The 23,692-nt window shown below is 45.4% G+C and overlaps 1 protein-coding gene and 1 long non-coding RNA gene across 5 annotated transcripts in view; one reads left to right on the top strand and one right to left on the bottom strand.

Moving 5' to 3' along the window:
* LOC116842049 (neurotrimin-like) overlaps positions 1-23,692 on the top strand; it is a 206,183-nt gene that overhangs the window by 4,966 nt on the left and 177,525 nt on the right. The window lies entirely within an intron of this gene.
* The window catches only part of LOC116842051, a 256,493-nt gene continuing 238,700 nt past the window's right edge, over positions 5,900-23,692 (bottom strand). Inside the window, exons 6-7 of the long non-coding RNA XR_004377667.1 lie at positions 11,023-11,369; positions 5,900-7,896 (exon numbers count right to left, since the gene is read on the bottom strand). This is a non-coding gene — a long non-coding RNA (uncharacterized LOC116842051). The remainder of the gene's footprint in view (positions 7,897-11,022; positions 11,370-23,692) is intronic.

Genomic DNA, 23,692 nt, shown 5'->3' with positions numbered 1-23,692 from the left:
ACGAGCTCTTCGTACACCGTCCATTATGGTTATATCATAAATCTGACTTAACTCGACATGCCATTTTACGAAACTTTCTTCATAAAGTCACATGCCGTCGTTCAGTATTTTTTAATGCTTTTTATTGCGTTGTTCTACTTTCGTAATATTGCAAGAGATATTGGAGTGTCGGCAGTGCGGTGCGTATGTAACTTTCCTCGCAGGTATCGCTGTTCTTTCTTGGACAACGTGATTAAACTTTACGTATCGACCGTACGCGCGTACGACAGAATTCGCGCGAGAGCAGAATCCTCCTGTCCTCTTGAGATACGTATTACACCGATGTTTCGCGGTTACGTAATTAAGGTAGACGAAGACGAATTAATCCATGACTTTATACATGACTTATACTTACAAATATCGGGACGCGAGTCGACGATGCGACCCTCCGTCAAACAGATATTCTCGCAGCTGTGTGCGTATAAAACACGTAAAAATATAAATCTAACATGTGAACGCGAAAGACACGCGAGCGTACGAAAACACGGCGCGAAGACGAATTAAAAAGTAACTCTCATTAACTGTCATGCGAACGGAGTTAACGAAAAAGCGCGGTGCTTTAGTAAATTCTACGGCGTATAGAGGCGAAGACTTAAATAACGATGAAACCCGCGGTTAAATGAGAATTTGTGGAGTGCACATGGTGGCGTGACACAGAAGTATTATCCGCGAGGAAACGGAAAAAGCCACGAATTTATGGAAGTGCTAATTGGTATTGTTAGCGCAAACGAGCGGGAATAATAGCGATCGCGCTATAGCGCGATACAAAAAGGACGCCGGGAATAGCGAATAGGTGGCCGCTAAACCGACGATTTATCGAATGAAAGATAGGGCGGGCATGACTATCGCCGTGCTTTACATTTTTAAAGATGGAAACAGGAGCAACGCGAACGCGGAAAGAACAAGTAAATCGTGAATAACATGGATCAATATTGTGTGCATGTGTGTGTGTGTGTATGTGTGTGTGTATATATATATATATATATATATATATATATATATATATATACACATACATATATATACATTGTATATAGAGGCACCGGACGGTACGAAGTGGCGGATTTAAAATGCACGAGCCATATGTTGGTTTACATTATTTCCACCGTAGCCGTGTTGTTTGGGTTACACACGACACTATAATTCCCAACTTCTTTTTTTTTTTTTTTTCTTTAAGTTACGTAGTTAAAGTAGTCGTGGGTGTCAAACGTCAGCAAAATATTTCGAAACGTGTTTGGCGATGAATTCACCGGTTATTTCTAAAATTTTCCCCGTCGTTTACGGCTGTTGTAGAAACTGAAGAATTATTGATTGATCCTTAACATAAATATAACAGTGATGTCATATTATCGCGTTACCTTACGGAACATAACACCAATTACTTCAGAATAGAACACCGCGCGAGAACCTTCATTTCGATAATAGTCCGCTCCGATATAGCGACGGGGTGAATAGCATACATTCGGAGTGTCCTCGCGATAAGATAAGGGAAGGAAAACGATCATCAGTGAATGCGTTGTAGAAACACCTCCGTCCCCCTATATGTCGGATATGTCGGGGGAGTTTCAACGTCATCGGACGTGACAATGGCAAAGTGGAGTTATTAAAACGCTGCGTACGTCAAACTTGCAGTGTAATCACTACAACACGCGTTACGATCACACGAACGGCGCGTTCGTGGTTCGACGCGGATCGCGTGGAAAGTGAGGGAACATCGTTCTTCATCATGTCGGAGCTTTTCCCGTCCGATACGTCAATGCATTCGGATTCGCGATTCGGACGTCACCATCACCATCTATGATTCCGCCTCGTTATCCGATAACCGTCTTGAGAAGTACAAATTAAGGTTCGAGACGGTCGGCGACCCGTCTGCGATTCGCACAATATTATCTTCGATTTCTCCTGGGAGAGTTCTTTCTACGGAGAGTCTGCAACACTTGGTGGACGACTGGCTCTGCCAGTGTAGCAACATGTCACGAACGGGGACACTGTCAGGCGAGCGCGAATCGTAAAAAACGATGCTCAGTTCAATGCACGGAATAGCAAATCGCACATTAAATGATCGTGTCGCTACGATGTCTATTCTAAGTGTGGCGCACGCGGATTGATTTTTATTATTAATTCGCGAATAATAGTGTTGCACGAAGATTCTCGTAACTTATTGCCCGAGGAGCGAGTTTTCCATTAAGTGTTCATAAAACTTGCATATATCTATTATCTCGTATCTTCATTCAATATTAATATATTTCACGTACGTCCATTTAAGCGATTTGAGATACCTGCCGATCATCGTGATCATTTGATCATCGTCATTTGCCTTGCTTCGCTACGAACACATGTATGCACGTATATTGCACTTGCAATTTTGCAGAAACCGTTACCGAGAGAGTTCGCGGAGTAATACTAGTTTAAGCACACGAGACGCGATACCATCGCGCGCGTTTCTATACATCGTTATTTAAACGACGGTCGCACCGTGCTATAAATATAGTTGGTTTGTTTCAAGGAAGTATTTACGCGATGGGCGATCTCGGGCGTCGCCACGGCGATAAATGAGGGGCGAAATTCGACGTGAAATAAATCGCGAATTTAATGCCGAGCAGTGTCTACGCTCACAGAGTGATTACGTGATATGCAATTATTTCTCAATAACTACGTGTCCGAAGGCGATTGCAAATACAAATGGCAACGTGATATTTTACGTCATAATTCCCATTAGGACGTCTATTAAAGCGCTGTACGCACGCGTAGATAAAACGGTAACTGGCTGCGCGCGCGAGGAGCACTTGTAAAATTAAATTACATCCAAACGCTATTGATTTAAACGCTCGCGGAGCAGCGACGACTGCATCGCGCAGCCTGCCGTTAACCGAAGCTGATACGTCTCTAATCTTCTTATCGAGATGCCGTATCATTGTCGATCGTAGCTGTTCCCCAGTGCGTACACATAATGGATCGACGCTCAGAGCCGGTATGCTCTTGTACTAACGACCTGAAAACACGGTAGTCGATTGGGGCTTATGCGTTTTCATTACCGGGCGCATTGCACTTGCAATCAATCTTCCGCTTTCTGGCTACGCGAAGCGATACGAACGTGTAATTACTCCGAGGATATACCGAAAATAAAAATCAACGCGGATAATCACCATCGCGCGATTGATAAAAAGGGGCAATACGATTATTAGCGCGATAATGATAACGGTGATACGAAGTAAAGATGTAATATCGTGAATTCTCGCGGACACGCGTATCACATTACGGTAAACCGATCGTTACACCGTCCACATAACGAGTCCGGGCAGAGATTAATGAATTATTCGCGTTATATTGTTGAGGAAAAACTTACTGGCTGGAGGAGAGGCAGTGAGGAAAGCAAGGAGGAGAACTCACAGGTCTGTGCGCGGATTCGTGCGAAATAATTTCTTATTTAGCGACCCCGATCTGCTCAAGGAATGTAGAAAATGTAAGGCAGCTGTGCATATCCAGTCAGCAACAGCTTCAAACTTCATGTCACGGGCAGGCCTGCTAATTATTCGCCAGCACGCGAATGAGAGAAATTCCTTTCTCTTTCTCGCTGGGCAGAGTGCACGCGCGCGCGCGCGCGCGCGGGCGAGCACGCAATGTTATACAACGCGGAGGCAATTTCCATTATGCAACGCGCCTCTGTTATGCAAATAGAGACGCGTGTCTGAGCGGACGATCTCTTATGCGATGTTCGGTGCTCGCTTCTGAGCATCGTGGAAAATTTAACTTAGCGACGTAGTTAACGCGTATGTATCTGGACGAATTCCTCAACCGGACGTGAGAGAAAAAGAGAGACAGAGAACCCTTTTTTTCTCACCCCATGCATATCCATTCCATCGCGTATGTCCAATAAAATCCTGACGGACGACGGTCCATTCTTGGACGGCTGAGCTTACGCGACGCGCAAGGGTGGCATATATTAAATTAGTCCACTGGTTTATGCGACTGTTCGGGAAGCTCTCAGCCAGACAGTAAGAGAAATAGAAAGTGCGGTTTGTTCTTTCCATTAAACGATACCCCTTTTCCTCGTCCTTGACAATTATTCTTGATCTGCTAAATTCGAGAACAGAAATGCTTGATTGCGAAGAGAGGAGAGAGAGAGAGAGAGAGAGAGAGAGAGAGAGAGAGAGAGAGATTTGAGATCTCGTAATGTGAACTTGAATTAGCCACTTGGTTTGTGCACATCGTTAACGTATGTTTGCACTTTGAGTTGCAATATGCGCGCGTGGATCGCGATAAAGTAACTATCAGAACGTCAGGAAATATCGTCGTGATATTCGCTCATCATGTCATTGCGAGTTTCATCGGCCTTGTAAAGTGTAATGCGTATCATATAATGGCGATTATATGGAAGCAACGCGATACATTATACATCGACCTTGTTTCAGTAAACAATCATTGCAAACAGCATATAATGATAACCGCGATTCTCTCGTGCAGCAAGAATATGGTAAACTGTCGCGATTATTGGAGCACAATGAAATTTTGGTAAAACCCCATCACTCGGCGGACTTTAAAGTCGCTAATGTACCTGAGACAATGTCATTTAAAGACGATTTGCGACGGTGATTTTAAAACTTTAAAGTTGCGTGCAACAGCGGATTTGTTGCTTCATAAAAATTTCAGCGCCGATTGAACGTTTCGTCACGACGCATACGTTCAAAGTGTAGCTAAAAGTTTCGGATCCTCTTACGGAAATAAAATCCTGTTGCGAAAGGCCGCGTTTGCTTTGAAGGAGTCGACGCGCTTGTGCTCAGCACATTGAGTATGCGTATGAGCGATAACTATTGATACAGCGACGTTTTTCTCTAATAGTTTCGATTATACACAAATAATCGCGACGCGGCGCGGCGAATATAATTGCTCCGTGAAAAAAGGGCAGTCGAATCTTTCACGAGCGGCAGATTTATTTCGACCGCGAAATTAAATTTACAGACGGAACAAAATGGAATAATTATTCCGAATCTCTCGCGCACTGCAAATCAAAGTGTGTAGTAAGTACACACTTATGTGTGTAAAAGTACTCACTTATATGTATAATTTCGTTTTTGTGCAAAAACTACACATTGTTGTGCATAAAGGAAGACACTTACTTATTAAAATGTGTAATGTAACACGTTTTCCTGTAAAATAATATACAGTATGAAACATGTAACAATAAGGAAACGTGTACTTTTACATAATTGAAATACGTAAGAGATACACACATAAAACATCTTTACACATTTTCTCCTTCTTACACGTAAGGTTAACGTAAGAGGAAATGTGTATTAGGTTCTAAAAAAAGAAAAATAAAAATATGAAAAGGCTCTTTGACATATAATTTAAAATTTTTTAAGAAACACAGGGTCCTAAAGGGTTAAGTACCAGAAGGACGTGTGCGAAAAGTCTTAAGAGAGAGAGAGAAAGTATACAATTTATTTTAAGACCATATATTAATCGCAAACGTTTCGATCCTTCATTGGATCCTTTCCAATGCAAATTATAAATTTAATCTTTTACAGAATACAATTATCGCAACAATTAAACGCCGGTTGTTAGTTTTATTATACGTAGTTTGGTCTGACTCTCACGCAATATCCTTATTGGAGGAGAAGCAACTTCGCGACAGTATTGAAACATATCTCTTATGGAGTTTGTATCTGATGCTGACAGAAACGAATAAACAATTCTAGAATCCCCATCGAGTACACATTTGTAGTCGCAGTCATCTTTGCAAGAGGATAGAAAACAGAATTGTCGAGATTCATAAACTGTTAACAATCACAATATAACGTTAAAATAAAATTAGAAAATTTTAAGACGAAATTGTACTCAATTCTAAGTTCAAATTCTAAGTTCAATCTCGAAAAGTACCCGTCAGGAAGAAAGGTAACTTAACACAGTTATATTAACTTGAATGTAACTTAACTAATACACTAATACTATTTCCTCTTAATTACACGTTAACCTTAAATATAAGAAGACGTAAATATGTAAAGGTGTTTTATGTGCGTAGCTCTCTCTTACGCATTTCAATAATGTGTAGAAATACATGTTTTTCTATTTTTACATGTTTTATATGTGTATCATTTTGTACACAGGAGAACGTGTTACATTACACAATTAAATATGTAAATGTCTTTTTTTATGTATAACAATGTGTAATTTCTATATGGAAAACAAAATTATACACATAAATGAGTAATTTTATACACATAAGTGTATTTACTACACACTTGGATCTGTATTGCACGAGCAGCGTTACACGCTTAAGTGAAATTCTCGGCTGATTAAACGAGAAATGCGAACGTCACGAAATTTTTCCAACGCATCTTCTGCGCACCGTTGTTTCGCGCTGAAAATCAACAGGCGATCAGAAAATTAACTTTGATAACTTTTCCGACAGGTTGCATTCTGGTAAGGTACTGGTGCGCATCCGGGAAAATTATTATCAATGTACACACCTCGTCGGAAACTCCATGGAATCGAACGGTCGTTAAAGTTAAATTGGCTCGCTAATTAATTTCCACGCGGTTGCTCGGCCAATCGCCAATCGGTTCCTGTTCCTCGTGCACAGTGGAACATCAATTCCTGCCTTTGGCATTATTTTTAAAATTACCGAGTAATCGACATTGTGTAATGTTGGTAATTAATGAAAACCACATGGTTTATCTAATCCCGGCGCTATTGTGGCCTATATATTGGTACATTCTCACGCGTTGCAAACAGGATACGACGAGAGCGTGAAACAAGCGAGACCGATGAAATAGTAAGCGAACCCATCTGTCACGTAGAAACAGCATCTCTGAATGCACAGGAGGAAAGATGTAGGATTTTAAGGATTCAAACGCGGCAGATGTTGTTCGGCTAATTGCCGCATGTTTTTGAAGTAGAAGAACATTATTAATTAATGAATACGAGGCGGCACGAGTAATTTCCCTATGAACAATACCGTTCACACGAATTCGTACATACGCGGCCGTTTCACGAAATTACGAACAGACGGAAGAGCTTGCGCGTATCCCAATTAATATACACGTTTCCGTACACTTTGATTAGCGCATTTTCATATAATATTTTGTGAATCAGTTTATGACACGTTGCCCGAATTATATCGCTCGATGTGCGCCGACACATAACGGTCCTGGCTTGCGAAAGAATAATAATTATAATTTAATAATAATTATTATCATTATTATAAAGAATAATAATTTATCAAACGAGTGTTTCATCCATGCGCAAAACCTCGACGTGATCGCACGTGGAAAGAGTGGAGTTGAACAGAAAGGAAAAAAGAAACGAACAATTACCTCCTCGATAAACATCTCTTTGTCACAGGTTGAAGCGTGTTTTTGGGCGATGCTCGACATTGGAACGTCTTTCTGTTGGAGAAGAGAACGGCCACGTCAGGCCGCTCGAACTCTCGGGCATATCGATGTCCTAGAAAGGTTTCCAATCGCGGAATACTTTTAAGCGGAGGTCGAAAGGTGGAACGGCTACCGTTTTCCCGATAAGTCTGAATTTTCATGAAAACTCCGGAGGTCAGTCCTCAGGACGGGTTGCGCGGCGCGAACTTGGCCGGGCCGTGGCGACAGGGATGATTGCGCGACCGCGCAGGGAGGGGCACAATTGCGTCGAGGAACCTATCTGGCTACCATCAGCTACCGCAAAGTGTAAAACGTCAGCTGCAAGCGCTGTTTTGCGCGCGTTCAGATTGCCGACACGGCCGCAACCACCGACACCGATTCTGTCTCTGCAGTCTCTAGTGCGTTTCCATGCACCGATACTTGTACCACTTTCAAAGGCAGAGGACTGCAAACAGCCGGGACCCTTTTTCCTTGGCGCGGCGCGCTGAAAAGAACAGACGTAGTAGATGAGACGAATCCACTCTCGGTGGTCTAATAATACTTCTCAATATTCTCTTAGGAAAAGAGAGAGAGAAAAAGAGAGAGCTTCATTCACTACGAGAGATGTAACAGCCTGCAAAGCTCTTAAACGCAAGGGAAATGTTTTGCACCACAAATCGCTCGTTCGATTTAATGATACGATGAGCTGAGTAAATACGATATTATTGAGTTGATGATTTGAGCTAATTGTATCATCCTTACATTGACTTACGTAAACATGACATATGCCCTGATGGAAATACTTTACAGGATATCTCTCCTTTTAGATGCAAATTGTTTTTACGATGCAAACTCGTGCGCTATTCTCACTCACCGTGTAATTAAATCACGATTAACTCGATAATGACGCTTCCACAACGCCAGCTGGAATTTCTGTTTCACGTAATAATATCCATTCTCATCTTTTCACTCATCTCAACAGAGCGTACGATCTTCTTTCCGCGCATTGCAAGCTCGCCCATAATAATTCAGGGACGCATCAACGCACACATATGCACGGGCGCGTTGCAGAAGGGCGAATCTTTGGTAACACCGGAAACGGAAGCTCTTTGGTCGGTTGCTCCTCACCATGCCATTGTTCTCAGCACGAAAGGGAACGCACAAACATTGTACGCGGTGAATCGAGCTTTTCTCGTAATACGAATTTCGGGCGTAGCCGGCGGAAACGAAACGTAAGACTTTAACGTTAACGAGCGGTCGCTATCGCCCGGCCTGTCGGCAATATCACGTCATTACGACGCACGTGCTGTTTCCCCCCGTACATTTTATACAATTGGCAATGCAGTATTCACTCGGGGAGCACAAAATCGGCGCGGTCGAGTCTACGATTCTGTAGAAAGCTATTCTATAGCGGATCTCTTGTTTTCGCAACTTACTCCATTCGCGTAAAAAGCTAAATTGTTTAGAGACAAATTTTTCTATCTATCGAACCGCACGCGCGCGCGCGCGTGTGTGTGTGTCTAGGAAATTTTCTCATTACAATACGAATTAAGTTGCTCCGAAATTAGAATATTCTTAATTTAAACGTTGTCTCAAAATTCTAGTGATTATTTTTCTCAACCTTTACAATTCGAGAAACAACTATAGTGCCGTGGCAATTTTGTGAAATACAATTACTATTCCTATTATTATTATTATTATTCACTTATACCATACAAACCAGTAAAAGATTTTGAAACTATATACAAATTTAAATTTTTAAAATACACAAATATTTATTTATGTCACATAAATTTTACATTTTTTTCCAATAATATTCTTTAAGATTTATGTAGACAATAATAAACATTTAGTCTTATATTTCTTTAAGATTTGTGTAGTATTCTTTAAGATTTATGTAGACAATAATAAACATTTAGTCTTATATTTTGTGTGTATATATGAAAATTCTTTTTTATTATTACATACATTTTTGTATGATTTTGTCAAAAATAAATAAACTTAAGTCCTTTCATTATTCTTGATACAAAAAAGTTTTGATACAAAAGTGTATGATTAAATAAGAAAAAAGATCAATTTGAAAAAATAATTACCGTACAATTCCGGAAGCCGTTATAGTATCATAATTTTTACTAACCCATTTCTTTGACGTACATGAAACAGTTCAAAAACTATAAAAGAGTCACTGAAAAAACTGCCCAGACTGTAAGCATTAAAAGTTGTACTATTTTCATTAAAAGTTAATCGCGTATTAACATTTTCTAATCGCTGAATTTTACATATATTTGTGCCTGTTACATTTTCGTGTCCCCATTTGGACGCATATTAAAGGACCAACACGCGTTTCTGACTTTTAATCAAACTTATAGTTTAATATAGGCACAGCGTGTCTCGGAGCAATATCTGCTGCAGTGTGATATAAAATATTGATGTTGATAGTGTTCACTCCTCAGTTTTCAGTTTCGTACGGGTCATTGTCCGAAGTTTACGGAGCTTGTCGACTCCTCGCGCGGACAGTTATTAACTTATCATTGGAGTTTTACCTTTTTTTTAATCTAATCTTATGATGATGAAATTTGGACAGTTCCATCATCCGCGTCACATTTAATCTTGAATATTATGGAAGCCACGTCAACCGCGCGCCAGTTCAATTCAGACATACCACGGGTGGATGTTCCTCGCGAAGGAAGAATTTGTCGTTACGCGCGTACTGTGTGTGACTGCTGGAGGTGCGTGACGTCGTGAGTGTTTGCATAGCAATGTAATAAGGGAAACCCTATTCTCGACGAACGAACGGGTAAACGGAAACGACGTGCTTCTCGATAAGTAACAGCGAGATCGCGGCGCGAAATTTAAGCTATTACTCGAGCTTTCTCCGAGGGAAAATCTATCTTCGCGAGAGCGGATCTTTTGCTGTGGAATACGATGCAACGGAGTATAACGATTACCGTTTTATTGGATGCTCGTCGAACTCGTATCAAAAAGAGATAAAACGTAGTTATGATTTTCCTTTTTCGCCACTTTGTCTCTACCTCCCTTCGTCTCTCTTCTTTCTCTTTCTCTCTTTCAACGCTCGCACGAGGAATTTTCTTATACTATATATAAGAAATTATTTATATGCAAATTTTCGAGAAATATGGAGAGATTACATGCGCCACAGGCCGCCTTTAGCAAAGAGAGCAAATTAGAATATTCTAATGTAACTTTTGAGAAGAAACAGGAAATAGATTATCGAATCTCGTATTCTGAATGATAATGTCGGATTACGAGACTTCTTCTTTGATTAAGAAAAAACAAAAAGGAGGATTGTCACGTAGCAAAGTTTCGTTCCTTGGCCATCGGATATACTCCAAGCCATTCTTATCGTCATCGTTGCTCAAACGTCACGTAACAACGTATGACCACGTTGACAAGCGCTCGCACGCTCGCGCGCGCTCGCACGCGAATGCCGCTTCACGATGACAAGCGTTCAAAGTTTCGCCCGTCGTGCGACACGTGACATAGCTATGCAACCGTGGCGCGCGTATTCATTATGTGCTCCGCAGTGATGGGAGTGGGACGGGAGGAAATTATGCCTCGTGTCTCCTTACGCCCCAATACCTCAACGAGTAGAGTGCCGGCGCATACTTACGTGACGTAGGGAAGACGGATAGCTGTTACCGCGATGTTCGACGAATTAACAGCCGCCGCTACAATCTCGCTTACAGCCTGTAACCGCGCTACTAGCTGTTTATCTCCGCGGCAGCGAGAGTCCGCGAGCGCTTTCACCTCGCATTTCGTTAGTCACCCCGTGCGCACAACCGCCCTTCGCACTCTGGCAATTCGTCAGACCGTCCGGCCAGTTGACCCGTTGTCTCTCCCTCTCTCTCTTCCTTCCTTCCTTCCTTCCTTCATTCGATTGTTCGCTCCTTCCGGCCGGGATCCCCCTTAGCCGCCCCGTTACTCTTTCACCTATCGCCGTACGAGACGTTAATCACCCTGCAAGGAGATCGATCAGCGATTAATGAGAAACGTCGACGATGCGGAGGTGGAAATTTACACGGTCTGTTCCGGCGCTGCGAGTAGGGTAGTACCCCCTGATCGATTCGGTATCCTCGGAGCCACCAACGGGCTCCGAAAGGGAGCGCGAAGTAGTAGCGGAGAGTGCCGGGTAAGTTGCACACGAGTGCGCGCGCGTATAGGGAATTAGGAGTATTAGAAAGAAGCCCCGCGGCCGCTTGTAATCCACGTTAACCTTTCGAGGCCTCGGGTGAAACTCCTTAATAAAGCATGCGAGACCGCGCCATTGTGACGGGAATACCAAGAAGTATTGTATTCGGCTGCGCGCTGCTGGGCGCATCGTTCCCCAAGTTTCACGGTCTGCCGGTATTTGTGGGTAGAAACTGTTTGACATCCCGACCGAACTTTTCCGCTCCTGCATTTCGGAGCGCCGGGTATGTATGCGTGTACGCCCCAAGTTTACTGGCGATTCTAATGTCACGATAATATTTAATGGAACCCTATCGGCCGGAACGTTTAACGCGGGTTGTGGCCGCGCGCACCGAGCGTATAGCGCCGCGAAAAGCATTGTTGCGCAAATTAAAGGCCGGTCCAGTGCTGAATAAGCTTGATTTGCGAGGAGCAACGGGATACTGAATCAACTAAAATGAGCGAACTGTTTAGTAACGGCAAACAAAGGTATATTATGGGCCGGTGTTTAGCGGTTTATTATTAGATATTCGGAAACATTAGCGGAAAGACAAATTGTTGCTTGTTAATTAACACTGCTGCGTTATTAAGTACGTTTACGACACGCGCGCCACGCACAAGAAACTTCAACGAATGTAGAAACTTGTGTTAATGCGTGTACACGCTCGACTAATTATTGCCGTGTAATTGTTGCGCCGTTTTATGGTGCAACGTGTGCTCTGTAGCCCGACGGTACTTTACTAATAATTACTTACTTAAGCCACGTGTTGCGGCCAGAGAACCAAGGAATTAGTAATTCGATATACTTTCATTTATGTATACGCGATACACGTTTTCGAATTAATATGTAATGTCTTCTTCGTGAATAAACCCCTACCTTGGGCTCGCCATGTTTTGCTCGACACGATGGCCACGATCACGTTCCACGATCACGTTCTACTCTTAGCGCTCTTCTGCCGAAATCCGTAATTTTTGGATTGAAAGAACGGGCCAAAGAAATAAAAGGACTCGGATTTCACGCGATTTCAGATTAAAGACCGTACGGCGCGATTATAGATAGAAACTTTTCCAAGATATCCTTCTCTTCTCTCTCGGGCAGAAAGATCCCCCGAACGACTTTCCTACTAACGACCGATTTGAAACGATTGCTTCATCGTCCACTTCTACGACTACGAATGGGCCACCTAGAGAAGAAGACAAAAGCCGCCATTTCCTCAAATCTGCACTGAATGACATTCGGGAACGCCGAGCAAAGTCTAGTCAGCCGTATTTTCCGTACGATGCTGCCGGAGAGTCTACTTTTAAGAGTACCTCTTCGTGAGAGCGAGCGAGCGAGCGAGCGAGAGAGAAAGAGAGATATACGTACGGTGTAATATTTAAACTCGGCGGATACTCGTGATCCATTTAAGTTCCCGTCGCGTGGATTTAATCTTGGAATTTAATACGCGCGACCGGAGTGGATAAATATTTAATTCCTTATCAGCGGCAGAATTCATACGAGATACATTACTTTTTCTTTAAATTGCTCCGCAAAGAGCAATTGCGTTCGAGCGCCATAACTCACCGCTGTAACCGATTACTTGTAAAGAAAAATCAGAAAAAAGAAAGAATATACGATTGATATCAGATATATCGGCGTTTGATGATTACGTCGCGATCTCGCTGCCACCATTGTCGCGCGATAAAAGCACTCAATTCGCGAATATGAAAAATTAAAGCCGTCGACCGGTTTCGATAGTCCGGTTTTGCACGCGCGCGCACGAGATATGCACAGCAACGACCAGATATTTCTCCAGTGCCCTCGATATAGCTGTACTTGGTATTGATCTCGCTATGCAAATATCGGACCGCGAACGATAGGAAAACTTCTTCACTTCGCCCCATCCCCGCGGAAAATGTTGTTCCTGCCGTTGGAGATACTCCGATCCATTGCGTAGGCAGCTTCTGTTCAGCGTACTCCGCGTTCGACGTCGATTTCCCGTTAAGTTACTTTCGAAGATAGATTATTGGCCGGGATACACAGAAGGAGAGATATCAGCTCTTGGGTATCGCGCGGGAGTATTCTTGGCAAATGCGCATACGTGTTGCCTCTTACTCTCGCGTCTCTGGGCTTTTCGTTTCGCGAACGAGCAATCCTCTTTAGTATATTATAAAACCGTTTACGCGTTTGTACGCGATGCGGCGTTTATTGAATCAGTCAATAAATGCTACTCGACTCTTACAACCATTTAGAAAATCCATTGAAGAAAATACGATTTACATCGTGTTCGCCATTTGTTTACAAATATTTCAATACCATTTCCACCAGAGCTGTACTGCGCCGATTTAAAATAACAGAAACGTAAAAAAGTTATCTCTGCCTGTTTCTCTAAATATTGTATTTTCTGTACACCTCTCTCCTTCCCTCCCCGCCTCTCTCTCTTTTTTTTACGCTGCTATCAAGTTATTTTCCACTAAGATATTTTCCCGGATAACGACGGAAGCTTTTCGCCATTAGAGAAGTCAGCTGGACTTGGTGCGAAAGCAGCTGCGAATCGAGCATAATCGTTTCTTCCACGACTCGTAAATCGCGTGGCTTAACGAAATCGAAATTCCTAACGTATTCTCAATAAAGATCAACACGGAAGGTATGTTGGGATATGCAATAATTTACGATACGCGTTTAATAAATTTGGATTAAACATAAAACCTAAACGCATTTTAGCGGCGAAACATGCATTACTTATGGGATTACCCCGTACATCCGTCAGCCAGCAGCGAGCTCTCGTATTATTTTAGCCCGCAATACGTAGCAGTCTATTTTATCCAGTAAACGTATAAATCGTGTATTCGCGAGCAGCAAGACAAGTCTCCTCGATTCGCCAAAGACGCAGGCGCTGTAATACAGTGTGTAACTCTGGTGGGAAAAGAGGGAAACGGGTCTCCAGGAAGAAGGAGACGCGGACAGGACAACGTTACGCATAGTAGGGCTCGGATTGCCATGTTGGCTGTTGTTCAAATGGTCTATCCGACAATAAAAAGCGATGCACGTCTTTTCTGGGGAAATCCCCTGCTTCCGCGAGATTCAAACGCGGGGAACCCCCAATGCGTGGGACGGGAGAAGACTGTGAGATGGTAGGAACGAGCGGAAAGCTCGACGACCCGCACCTATCGTCGGAGCTTTCCGCTCTCTCGCTCACTGTATCTCCTCTTCATTCTCTCGAGTTGCGTCCCTATCTCGTTCTTTCTTTTACCAAGTCTCTTTCTCTTCCCTCCTCCCTTCCCCCGACAATTCCCTTCTTCGCCCTCGCCCACCCGTTATCCCTCGTACACGAGCCCGTCTCACGAGTGGCCGAAGGAAGAAATGTGTTTGTGTTTGGACTGCCGCCAGATAATCTGCGGCAATAAATTTCTGTGTGTATAGTGCCATGTGATTGGTTTTATCTCTCGTGCCGCGGCACTCACGCCGGGCTCACAGCTACGGTATACCTAACCCTTTACCTCGATTCGTGGCGAGAGGACGATAGATAACTGGGCAGGAAGGACGATACGGCATGCTAGAGCGTGGTCGTTGCGCCATGCTCGAGAAGAGTGGATAGGTGGCTACCTACCCGAGAAATCAACCCCTAATTCGTTTACCGCGTGAGAATCTACCGTGGACCAGCATCCTCTCACTGTCCGTGCCGGCGGGTGTATGCCTTGAATTGTAAGCGGGCACGTCTTATGCCTCAGGGTGTCGGAGGCAGTTTCCAGTTAAGGACGTCTCGTACGTTTTGTGTACGGCGTTTATCCAGCTTCACCCCCTGCCGCTGGAAAAGCTCCGCCTCCCCCCGGCGATCCCTGCGCGCCTTCACCTAACTTTTGAGCATCAGCATTCACGGGAGTCGTCACGCGTGAATGGCTGAAATATCAGGGAACGTATCAGCTGCTGTACAGCTGTTTATACCGATATATACCGGGCGTTCTGTCAACTTTGGAACAAACTTCGCGACCTATGTCGCGAAAGTGTGCTCCTTGACGAATTTGTAATCGACATCTGCCAGAAAACCGACACGATTACGCGAAATTATTCACGGATGCAAAGCCGAGCGCGTGAGTTCGCGAAAGTAAGGGACAACATATTTTCCGCGACGCGTCGCTGCGCGCGACGCGAATTCATTTCATTTGACAATCGCAAACAATTAATCTTGTGCGAGAGGCGTTGATTTCGAATTATGATTTCCATACTGGTAAATTGTCGCTGTGTTAATTTGATTCCGGGAATATGTTCGTTACAACGCGCGTTACCACGCGACGCAATTGTTCTCGTTTCTCCTTCGCGCGACTGCTACATCTACATTTTTCGAGAAAATGCGCTACAAACTTGCAGAAGACGATGTGTCTTGCGTTACGTATGCAACATGCGATTTAGCCATTCTGCAGAATTTCAGGGCTTACCTCTAGAGTTCCTTTACACTGCAACCACCATACCGAGATAACATCGAAAAACGGCCTGTTGCACATGACTGTGAGATATATCAGTCGACATAAGAAGTGTGTTATATTTGAGGATGGCATTTTTAGGGCGGAAATTGAAACCGCCACGTCCCGGGGCCGGCCGGGATAAATTTACATCGCAATTTGTCGCGATGCACGCTCTCGTGCGAAAGCTCTGTGACCGGGAATTTATTCGCCGTGAAATTCGCTCCGATTAATCTTTATTAAGCGACATCGATATTTTCACCCGAAAGTATCAAACGCTACTTTTGTCACGGCAACAGTTGAATTTCGGACAATTATAATTCGCCCGATGAATTCCCAAACAAGCGAGAGCGAGCATTCGCGACGCCGGTCTGACCGCCGGTTCGATTTAATTAAAGACATGAAATCCACCGTGATATCTTTCTGCACAATCACGGAGAGTAATCTCCGGCGTCGCTCGCAAAAGGAACCTTCGATTGTTCCCGTCTCTTCGAGCAGTCGCAATTACATCGTGTTACTGGAGCACTGACTTTTCAAACAGTCGTCCTGCATTCGTCGCGAGCACGACGCGTTCTCACACAGCCCCGTCGCGATGAATGTATCGCCGTATTACAGACGTATCTTCCCTCGGAAGCACGAAGATCTTTCAAGTCGAATGGAAGACGCGCACGAACACAAGATGCCTCTCGCTTCGCTGGATAAAACGACGCGCGCTATCGATCGCGGCTGAGAGCCCGGGGGAGGAGGAGGTCGACGAGAGACAACCGGAACCGGTACGATGATTCGCAGATACGGACGTAGAGTCGGAGTTCGCCGTCGTAGACTATGCGGAGAGAGCGCAGAGGAGGTCGCGTTATTTACGACATACATAAGGCGCGATCGTACCGGACGGACGGCTCGCATGGATTATTCGCATACCCGCGCCAAACCAACACGCTTATCGCGAACGTCGCTTCACTCGCTGTATCTGCAACCGCACCGAGCTAAAACAGAGAGGATTTGCTTAAAACACTGCTAGTCAAACCCCAGTGGACGCGCAGAAACGGAAAGCGAGAGAGCTTAGCTTGGACTGCAAAAGGAGAGACTTCCGTGGAACATTTTAGGATCGCAACAACAAATTGTTTTTCTCCTGCATTCCCTCTCTCTCTCTCTCTCTCTCTCTCTCTCTCTTATCGCATTCTTCTTCGCTTACGAGACTTCCTTCTGCGCGATATGGCGCGAGCAGTGCCTACTCTCAACGAGTAGTCAGGGCTTAACCAGATTATACGCGAACCTATACGATAAACATAATGCCGGCGCGGCATTAAGCGCGCCACGGTAAATAATGTTAAATTTATAACGATAGAACCATGTTAATAGCCTGCGCGAGCAGGCGGTTGGGCGGGCGGCGTTTGGTTTAACGTTTTGTAGTATTCGGACGTACAGTGTACATTGCGCGGCCACATATCGCAGTTATACTTTGCCATATTGTACCGCGCGCGTATTACACCGCGCCTTGTGCGCCTATGCAAAGCGGTAGCCCTTACAGAAGTTCATAGAAAGCGGTTGTTAATTGAATCGCAACGAGATGAGGAATTAACTCGGAAATCGATGAGAATGCGACGAGCGCGTACGAGCGCGAATGCTACTTCCGACGCCGAAATATCATTTGGAATCTTCCTTCCTCCTTCAAGTTCCTTCTATTCCGGAAGTAATTTTTGATGTACGAGCATCTCTATATCGATACTTTCGATGAACGGGCGATAAAAAGCACACAGCGCAAAAACGATAAAACGACACGTATTTCAGCGTCCGCGGAGAGCGAGAGGGAGAAAGGACGTTGGAAGAGAGGCAGGGGATTCGATCTGTCTACGGGGTTACGTCGTTTCAGGCAAAGTGTATTCAAAGTGCCCAAGCAGAGAACTTCCCCAATCCCTTTCCCGCTCGTTGTACACGGCGTCCTGTAGGAACTGGCGGATGTCGGTACAGCCGGAAACCCTGCCGTACGATCGTCGGGCGAAGTCGCGCGATAGAGCCGAGGAAAATTGATGCTCCAAGCCGTCCTGATGTCAGGATCCTGAGGAGAATGGTTTTCGTGGTGTAGCGTCGGGTCTCTCCATACCGAGGGAGATCTCACCTCCCTCTGTTCTTTCTGTGCGTCACTCTCCCTCAGGCTCCCGACGTGTCTTCGTTACTATCATGCTCTCTCTTTTAGCGCACACCGTCGTTTCGTGGCTGCTATCGCGAGACCTTTAAAATACAATCGCGTCGCGCACACCAGGTGTCGGTGAAGACACTCACTTTTACTACGCGGTCGTGTGTCCCCTGATATTTTCTCGCGCGCGATAGCTCCTGCTAAATCTCGACTAGAAGTTAATTTATACCGAGATACCGCGCCGACTCCTGTCGTTATCGTAACCGAAGAACAATGTTTCATTCGCGTTTGCCAGATTGGCTGAGCAGTCGAAACCCTGCGATTCTGGAGAATTTATTAAGGATCGCGAATGTCTGAATGTTTAAAGGACCGCCATTATTTCTGGCTTGACTCTTGGTATCCGCGATACAGAGAAAGTACTTAGAGAGATTACTCGGGGCATCCTGCAGCCGCCAAAGAGACGAGAGCGTACACGCAGACACTCGGGATCGTTGGCCACCGTCCAGTCTCGGTAGCGACTTAGCGTTTCCGCGTCGGAGAAAAGAGCCACGGATGTGTGTCGTTGGCTTTCGCGAGAGAAACCAATGGGAACGACGTTAATGCGTGCGTTGCTCTTAAGCTGTCTCGCTTCCACATTTTCCGTCGCAATCGACATCTCCTTTGCCGCGCGCGCGCGGGCGCAGCTCTTGTAATATTTTATTACGTCGCGCGACTGGATGTACGGGCACATCCACATTCTGGCGGAAGAATTATCGATAGAAGCGCGGAGAAATTTGTCTCGGTAACACATAGTGCCAACGTCGGGGCACGCTTGAATTACACATCTCCTCCACCGTTTCTACCACCCCTTTGTTCAGCAGGCGCGCGTATCGCCGCCCCATTAGGCCACCTGACCGTGCATATCGATCCAGAGAGTCTGTGCTCAATTTTATTAACGTCCACCTTTATAATAGTAATCCGAGCAGCAGCTCTCGCGCTTGCCCTGCGCGCTTGCTCGCGTATTCGTTAGCCCGCTATCGGTTACTCCCTTATTTTCTCATCTTGTTAATCTACTCGAGCCGCGCGCTCGCTTTTTCAAAATTATACACGACGCCGTGCCTCCGCGCGGTACACGAGACGGTATCCTGCCATCCGACGCTGGGATTTACGTTCAATCTCCATCGCGCGCGCGCCATGCTTTCACCCTCGCCGTGGTCGAGGACCATGAAAATCTGAATGCACGGTAGACGGCCGTCTAGCGGGACTAATTTCCGCGATCACGGGTGAAAAACGTGCAGCGGATACAGAACAAACGGCTGGTTCGGCCAGCCGATTTCAAACACCCGCGCGTTCTCGCCCGTGACAACGTTTCGTTACCCTTCAGCGATCATAAGGCACGATCACGCCCCCGGCACACCTCCGCACCTCGGCGACGATCGCAACTCTTAGCCGGTCGTGTCGCCCGGAAAAATATTCGATATCTGGAAACGTGTGCGGGCGGATTCGCGCGCGCGCGTTCCCGGAGAAACCGCCTCTGCGCGTTCTACGTCTTCGCCCTCTTCTTCCTTCCATTATTATTTTACCGTCCGACAGGCAGTATCGACATACACGTACCGCGTACGTGAGAGAAACCCTTTCACGTTACTGGGCTCTCGCGCGGTGCTTTTACTCGATTTAACCCCTGCCGCCGACTGCTGCCTACGGCCGACGTCGTCCAAGTCGAGGACGACGACAACGATCACCATCACCACCACCAGTAGCAGCAACGAGTTCCTGCAGCAATAATGGCCAAGGACAAATCATTTCTCTCCGTTGCCATTATCGTCGATGCTACTGTCGACATTGCCGATATCGTCGTCCCTAGAGCGCCGGAGACTTTTGGTCGTCGGCAAAGAGGCTTTACCTCCTGACTGAACAAGCTCCGAATCGATCTGACCCCGGGAATCTCCCAAGCAACGTGATGACAGACTCCAATTTCAAGCGTATATTCACTTGTTGCCGGACTGCCGAGCCCGGATCTGTCGTTTGAAAAGTTATACTCACGGTCGTGTAAGTCTCAAGACTCTTCTTTGACGGGACTATCGTCCGCTTATTTGCCCACACGCTTTACCATCTCGTGTGCTCTCGTCTTGACATTAATTTTGACGTATTTTCGACTGCGACAACGTGGCTGGCCAGTATTAACGTCGTAAGGCTCGCCGATATAATTTTGTTGCCGATAATAAATCTAAATGGTCGATGTCGTACGTCGGGCGCGATGAAAGTCCGGATTTACACGGGCAATAAAATCTCGCTTATCGAACGGATAAACGTCATATTGCGCCGAAGGACCGAGACGGTATGAGATCGCGAGCGAGGGCGTAAGGACGGAGCGTGCACCGGGGAAAAATGACGTATTGCGGTGCGAGGTCGATCAAATTACGTGTATACCGGCGAGAGAGTGGTAAGGCGCAGTTTCGCGAGGTGCGAGGAGGAAGAATTACGTTAGATCGAAGCACGTTCCGATACAAAGAGTTTGTACTTCCCGCTCCAAGATTGTTATTTTTTCGCGCGTTCGTCAAGCCACGTCTCGGAGGCGGAGAAGTCTCTTCTTCGTGGGAAGGAGAAGAGACGAACAGAGAGGGAGAGAGAACGAGAGACTTCATTATATCAGATACGAATTTGATTTGTCGTTCAATTATAACGAGACATTCTCGCTTCCGCAGGGTCGAAGTCAACATTAGAGAGACGCGCGTTCTTAAAGGCTTAAACGACTTTGAAATCGTTTCTGCCGCGACGACCGAGTCACGACTAATCCCTGGATGCCGTGGCAACAATAATGCGAAATATCGGGGACAATATAAATTCGTTTCAGCGTTCCGTCCACAGACAATATCGCGTGTATGCGTGTCACGTTGCATGCGACGCGGGGAACGTCGCTTTAACGGTTTTATATGAGTTTAAGCTTTAATTGGCTCAAGCGACACCAGCAATTACGCGCACGCTTTTGTGGCGTCGTGGAATTTACAGCGCGGAATTGAAAATTGCTCGTTGAACTTAAGTTTCTTTCTGATTGTAACGATGCGCCCCGTATATCTCGGCGCGGCGCGGCGTGCAAGGCAGATCGTAGACCGCAGATAAACTTTTACTCCGAGTGCAAAAAGTAGAAGCGTTGCGCGATAAATACAAAGGGGTATTGCGTCGCGAAAGCCGGCTGCGGTAGTTAAAAGTTAATGCGCCGTGGTGGTAGTGGTAAGAAGATTGCACGTGTTTTGGATTACCGGAATAACGTGACGCAATGTAAAGTATTCCAGAATATCATAGATAAAACTTGAGTGCGGATCAGAGCGCGACAGATCGCGGGCTTTATCGCGATGTGATTCACGCACAAAATACGGTATTTTGCGATTGACTGTAAATTACACATTTTTGTTTGTTTTTTCTTTTTTTATCTTGCGTTGAAAAACAGAGTAAATACTGACATAATCAATTTACCGATGTATTACGGCAGAAACGAATTATGGCAAAATATGTCGAGCAATGCAATCGATGTGTAATTAATAAAATTTTAATGCCGAATATCAAAATGTGATAAAGAAACTTCGAAGTACAAACGAGGAGATTTAAAGCCGGTTTATTTATTGGTTGGAAATTTAAAAAATGGAGAAGGTTTGGAAAGAGAGATTTAATTCGACATTATTATGCGTGAAACAGAAGTTGTCCATGAAAGCAGCCATTTCGACTTGACACGCTCTTGTGAAAACTTCTCGTAAGAATTGCTCGTTTAAGCTCACTTAAACGCAGCAATATTTGCTGTCAAGTCGAAATATAATATTATGTGCGACTCTTTGCGTCCGAATAAAATGTGACTTTGGCAATTGTCATCCTTGTCAGTTACAGCACGAGCGAAGATAAACATCGAATTATAATGACAATGAGAGTCGAATTTGTGCGCAAATCGAGGCGATAGCAAGTAAACTGGTTGATGCGTGCGAGTTTATAAAGAGAGACCGATTAGAATGATATCAGCAAGCGGCGAGTTGCATTTGCATTCGATTCAATTGACCCTTACGCATGACTGACTACGCATTAAGTCGCTCTTTTCACATTAATGAGCAATTCGCAAATGGCTTACTCATCTGCATGCGATTAAATAGCAATTAGACCACTTGCCTGTTTATCAAACAAATTAACGGGTGGAATTCAAAGAAATATTACAGACGGCACGTTAATTTGACGTTCGGCTCACTAAGAAACGAACGCAGGCAATCAATCTTGACGTTTCGATAATCTCGTCGCGGTGATTCTTCTTCTCCCCAGCAAGAAAGGTCTGACCCTAAATTCGACAAACAGTCGGTCCGGTCAGATATCATTCGCGCGTCCCGAGATACCCCGGGAGAGATGCGGTGCGCGCGAGTCTCACGCAACGATTTGTTTACGCGAAAATACGAGCCCGGCGATTGGACGGTGAAAACTCGTTTGTCGAACGGTAGATTGAGGAAACAGAGGCCGGGACACGACGGTTCAGGCGAGAGAGAGGTTCGTCGCACCGACGACGTCTGTCCGAGGTGCGAAGAAGCCTGGGAGACATTCAAACGTAAAGGGGTTGCGCTCGGTGGACGAGCAAAGGAGTGCGCGCGCTCGATTAATCTCGCAATCTGGATGGAGTGGCTATGATAGACTCCCATGAATAACTCATGAGCAGCGGGTACCTGCTTCCCATAGGGACATTCGCGTATAATTCAGCCACTTAATTTGTCCTCATTACTATGCCCGATCGTTACATAGAGCACGATTTACGGGGCTTCGTGTGCTCGCTCTCTCTCCTCCTACGCCCACTGCTCGATACCCTTGTCTGCCGTGCTCTCTCCTTTTGGTACACGAGGCACTTGTGCGGTTTGCCCGGGCTTTTCTCTGGGCATTCTTTTCACGCGGGCAGATGAAAATGCAACCGCGCACGTCTTGACAAGAGGACGTCGGGATCTGCTTGTAACGCGTCACGCGTACAAATAACGACTTAAGGGGATGCGTGATATATAAATACAGATAGAGTGGAATACGAAATCTTGAGCGCTTCTTTCGCGCTCTTTTGCCAACACGGATACAGCTCGTGTATGCGTGTGTGAACCGGGAATATGTCACAGGCACGTTCCAACAGTTCGCGCGCTCTCCATTATTAACTTCGAATACGCGCGACGAAGCGTAAGTCGACTATCGCGAAACATAATTTTCCATGGAACCGCCATTCGCGACTTGGCAAGAATAGAAAAGACCGGATATTTCGATAATGGACACACGCAGCCTGCAATTGTGCTCCGCGCCACGCAGAATCTGCAACCCGTAATCCGTATATTGATCGTGTGCATTCACGATCTACGAAAATCGGATTAGCGGAGCCGAGTATTGTTTCGACGGAAGCGCGTTGCGCGCGGCATTACGTATTCCTTCGCCTAATTCCCTCGTCATTGTCCTTAGCCGGCCTGGGTAAAAACCGCTTCGGAAAACTGAAATTTATGAATTCAAAAGTGCCGTCGGAATGGTCCGTGAAACGTTCTGACGAGTGGCCCCCGCCCGGTAACGG

This window comes from Odontomachus brunneus, unplaced genomic scaffold, assembly GCF_010583005.1.
Source record: "Odontomachus brunneus isolate Ranch 3 - 2012 unplaced genomic scaffold, Obru_v1 Obru_scaffold_020, whole genome shotgun sequence".
NCBI classification, from domain to species: Eukaryota; Metazoa; Arthropoda; class Insecta; order Hymenoptera; family Formicidae; genus Odontomachus; species Odontomachus brunneus.
This window is presented reverse-complemented; position numbering and strand designations above follow the sequence as displayed.